Genomic DNA, 5,000 nt, shown 5'->3' with positions numbered 1-5,000 from the left:
ATAAGAGGGTATGTGGGAATGCAAATATTTCTTATTATGCACATATATGGTAACAACTAGAATAATTTCTGTGCATGGATTCCATGAGAAACTTTTTCCAAAACTGAAGCCACCTGTTCAGAGACTGGAAACTCAATGATGATCACTGATCTGTGGGAAGTAGGCTGGTCAAATAAAGCTAGTGTTACTTTTCAGTGGAATTATAAACTTGCTTACAGAGATACACCTTCCTCTAGGTGTGTCTGACACAGATATATGTAGGGCTCACCATTCTGATAAGGGGTTTGATCACTTCTTGCTTCTCTATGTCAAATGTATTATATTGCCACGTCTTATGTACAAAGTCACTATATGCCACTTTCCCATCTCCCTGATCCTCAGCTGCTTCAATAATCCTGTTATTGGTTTCTCCATTCCAGGAGACCATCACTATCCTTGAAGCTGCATAAACAGCAACTGCCTATTTTCCATGATTCCCAAATTCCTGCTGTTGTTTCTTTTCCCTTTGTTTGGGAAAGGATGTAATTCAGGGCATCAACACAGTAACCTTTCCTGAGATAGAGCTTATTTGGTTTCAAAGTTATGATCTTACTTCCTCCCTCCCTCCCTCCCTCCCTCCCTCTCTTCTTTCCTCCCTCCCTCTCTTCCTCCCTCCCTCTCTCCCTTCCTCCCTCCTTCCCTCCCTCTCTTCTTCCCTCCCTCCCTCCCTCCCTCCCTCCCTCCCTCCCTTCCCTTCCTCCCTTCCCTCCTTCCAAGTTGGAAGGTTCTAATGAATGTTACTTCACAGAGTAAAAAATTAGTCCTGTGTGAAATCATTGCAGAAATGTAAAATGGATTAAATCCAGACTCACTGATTTTAAAATAGAACTGCTAAAATGAGTCACCGTTGTTCGCAGTTTTATGCAGTCATTTGCAAGAAAGAGAGATTTCTGTTATACTCTGTAATTTCCAATGGCTTGGAATAAATAGAATAAAACTTTTACTAGTAAAATTTGTACATGGTGCAAAGACTGTACATATGAAGTGCTTCTACAGGGAGTAATCAAGACTTTTTGGCAAATTACATGCCAGGAAAAAAAAAAAAAAAGTGGCATTTTAAGGTGGGAGTACAAGACTGACAGAACCTTCTTAGTGACTAAATTAGGTCACATGTAAGTATCTCTTGCACTTCTTATATGATGATCTAGCTCAAGGAAAAAGTTTTAAGGCTGGCTGTGATTTATAAATTCATTTCCCATATTTGAGCTGTTGATTTCAGTTGAGCTGCTACCATTATTACTGGTTGGAAAGGCAGGTGTAGTGAATCGTATTCCTAGCTTGTATGGACAGTTGGGGTGACCCTGGCTTCACTGTTTATAAATGTTAGTGCTCTTTTTCTACCTGCTTTTTTGGGGGGGAACCAAAGCACTTTCTTCACTGGATAAAGAGCTATTCTGTGTTCTGAAACTTTAGTCCTGTCAGGGCTCTATAAACACATTTCCTAACAAAGTCAGCACTTCATTCCTGCTGCCCCTTATCCTCAGTGTACCAAAGTCTTAGCATCTTACCACTGTGGTCATCCTCAGTAGTCCAAAACCCTTAAGAGTCTGGCATAAAACTCATGAAAATTTAGAATAGCAACATTTATCTCTGTAGAGTTTGAGTGCATATGGCCAGGAACACGGAGAGAGGGTGGTTTCTTCCAGCTCTGGCAACCCATCAGTGTTACACAGAATGCCTTGGGCTGCTGAGTGAATAAAAATGCCCCTCCAGAAGAATACAGTTTATTTTCTCAGGTGAGAACTGGGTGTTAAATGTTGGAAGACAATATTTCTGTAACTATTGAGATATATGTTACATGAAATTTGGGACCCCTTCCCCTGAAAGAAGATTTAGGAAAGTTAAAAGTTGGAATTTGAAGCCATATAAAATTAAGTCTTAAATAAGATGCACATTTAAATCAGTGCTAATAACTAATTATAGAAGTGGCTTATCAATGAATGTGCTGTATTTTCTACCACCTGAAATCCTTCAGCAAAGATTGGGTATATTAGTGATAAACTCTTGTTCAGCCAGAGGTTATAAGCAGTGTTAGAAGAAAATCAAGTTAGAAACTCATAATGGGCCCTTATGGCCATAAAGATACATGAAAGTCCATAGCACAAATTTGCAAAATTCAGTGATTTTATTCAAGTCTGAGACTTTTAAATTCATGTTTCTGTTTTCAGTTCTGAATGATGGGATGTCTAATTCATCAGGAGCTGAATTCTGGCTGCAGTTAGATTGATTCCAATAACTTCAGTGGAACTGCAGGATTTGATACAAGGACCTTTCAAACCTGTCTGTTTTGGCAGAAGCATTATTGCCACTTAATCAAAAGATTTTACCTCAAGAAGCTTGTTACCACAAGCATTTCTTTTGATGGGTGGGCATTTTTTCTCTAAGGAAGAAAAAAAAGTAAATAAAGGAAAGGAGTATTTTAAACATAAATGCAGCCATGTGGTTTTACTATGCCTAACAGGGAATATGGGGGGAATATGTTTTGAAAGGCTATAAATATCTGATTCAGAAGTCAAAAATGAATACCTGATTCCTAATAATCTAGCCCAAATTCATTGGCTAAAAACCCTGATATATTCTAAAATGTGTTTTGTTTGAGAAGGAGTTTGGATACCTCACTCTCATTCTTTTAAGTTGCTATCCACCATACTGAGCAGAATCCCACAACTTTACAGGTGGAGCCACATTACAGCTAGTGACACAGACAGATGACATATTTATTAGCTTGTCAAAGCTTCCTCTGTTTATGGAAGACTCACCCAGCTAAACAAAACAGTCTGCTTCCCATTGGCTAATTGAGCTGGCCCCTGTTGAGAGTCTCAGCAAAGTGCCTGATGAGGCATAAAATGATGATTAATTAATTTACTGCTCAGTTGATCATCAAACTGAGAGGTTTATGATTCTCACAGCGGTCAACACTCTTTCTTCAATGTGCAACAGCATGAACAGCCTTCACTCTGGCCTGCTGCTGCCTTTGCTATGACCTGAGATATGGTGGCTTAACACAGGGGAAAATGGGAAAAAATAAGCAAAAAGTTTCAAAAGATATGTACTCAGCAGCCTCTTTCAGAGAGGCTTGTGTGTACCAGAACACTTAAAAAGGAGTTTTTCATACCTTAACATTAATAAAAGCTACTTTGCTGGACATTAGTTTGGTTCAATGTATGACATAAGAACACACCTAAAAATAACAGTTTCTTCTCTGATCACATGGCTAAATATCAGAATTAGAATGAAGTTATATAGAGATGGGGCTTTGCAGTTGCAGGTATAGGTCTGTTAGAAGAAATCAAAATGCCAGTACAAATACTGAGCAGGGTTCTCTTTTTTATTCTTAGAGGTGAACTTTAGTAATTTTAAACTCCTTAAATCCTTAACGAACTATTATGAATTATGAAGATTTGAAGGTTTAGCAAGACACATTCTGTGTATGGTAGGCACTACATTTAAAAACACTATTGAAAACATGTTTTTGCATTTGTGTGCATTTTCAACTTGTGTGCAGTCACCAAGAGTTTTGCATATTTGTTTTTGTATAAAAACTTTAAAATATTTGCATTTATGGTAATATACTAACTTTCCTCTGATTTTATGTAGTATCCACTGTTTATTCCCAATGTGAAAACAACTACATTCTTCATAGTTACAGTCATCTAACTCAAGAATAATGTCAGGTGAATCAATATATATATATAAAATCAATTGAATCCAGTTGTCAGACCAGTATGTTTTATTCCAGTCATTTGGCCTAAATCTTTACATTATCTAGGTGGTGGGACACTTATGTTGGTTTAAGTACCTACATGCCTATGCATACACATTTAGAAATTAATTTTCTCTCTTTTTTGTAAAACTGTACCAGAGTTACCAAATGTACTGAAAGCCACGAGGAAAGGTCTTCTAAATGTCTACATGCCTGAGCATCTGTGTGGGAAATAGTTTGTGTGTGTAATAGGAGAGAAGAGAGCATCAGTTTGTGAAATAAGCTTTTCTCCGAGTAAGTGTATGTGGTATTCTTACCTTGCTGAGCAGCTAAACTCCACCACAACTGCTCTCTCACTCCTCCTCTTCAAAGAAAGCTGGGGGGAGGAGGGGAAGAAAGTATTCTGGAAAGAAAAGAAGGCTCATGGGTTGAGGTAAGGATGACCTAATTAAAGGGAAAAGAAAGAGAGAAAAACAAAACAAAACAAAGAAAAACAACATCATCAACAACAAAACAAATGACCAAAACAGGCAAAGGCTGTGTGTAGAGAGGGAAGAAAAACATTATTCTCTACTTCTCATCAATGAGTGATATTCAGCCACAGACTGGGAAGCAGGGCCTCAGTATGTGTAATGGTTATTTGGGAGGGTCTATGATGAGAGCCCCCCTTTCCTTCCTCTTTCCCAATTATTGCTTAGCATGACATTGTATAGTATGGAATATCCCTTTAGTCAGTTTAGGTCAGCTGCCCTGATGATGTCCCCTCCCCACTTCTTGCTCACCCCCTGGGCACCCTACTGTCTCTGGAGGGTTTGGAGAGTGCCTTGATGCTGCGCCAGCACTGTTCAGCAATATACAAAACATTGTTGTGATACCAGTGCTGTTCTTGATACAAGTGCAGAGCATAGCACTGTATGGGCTGCTGCAGGAAAAGTTACCTCCATCTTAGCCAGACCCAGTACAGTATAACCCCATATTAGAAGGGATTCTGGTTAGGAAGAACCCAGACAGAGAATTAAGCTGTTTAATATAACTTCAGTCCTTAATTTGTATCTTAATAGCAATGAGAACAATAACCAAGTACAAAATGGAATTGAGTTAGTACAGTCAGTAGGTCCTTTGTATATGAAATACATTTGTTCTTTGATTGGCCTTTAGGAAACTGTCTGCTTTAGATAAAACAAGGGAAACAGTCTGTTTTTCTCAGCAAAGTAATGCATAGAAACCTAAGCTTGTATATTTACAAAGAACATGCTAT

General features: G+C 38.4%; 1 long non-coding RNA gene across 1 annotated transcript in view; it reads right to left on the bottom strand.

The window, feature by feature from the left end:
* LOC308190581 overlaps positions 1-4,716 on the bottom strand; it is a 14,803-nt gene extending 10,087 nt beyond the window's left edge. Inside the window, exon 1 of the long non-coding RNA XR_013947346.1 lies at positions 4,060-4,716. This is a non-coding gene — a long non-coding RNA (uncharacterized lncRNA). The remainder of the gene's footprint in view (positions 1-4,059) is intronic.
* Positions 4,717-5,000: the final 284 nt, after the last annotated feature.

The sequence above is a fragment of the Anser brachyrhynchus genome, assembly GCF_964034855.1.
Source record: "Anser brachyrhynchus genome assembly, chromosome: 2".
Classification (NCBI taxonomy): domain Eukaryota; kingdom Metazoa; phylum Chordata; class Aves; order Anseriformes; family Anatidae; genus Anser; species Anser brachyrhynchus.
This window is presented reverse-complemented; position numbering and strand designations above follow the sequence as displayed.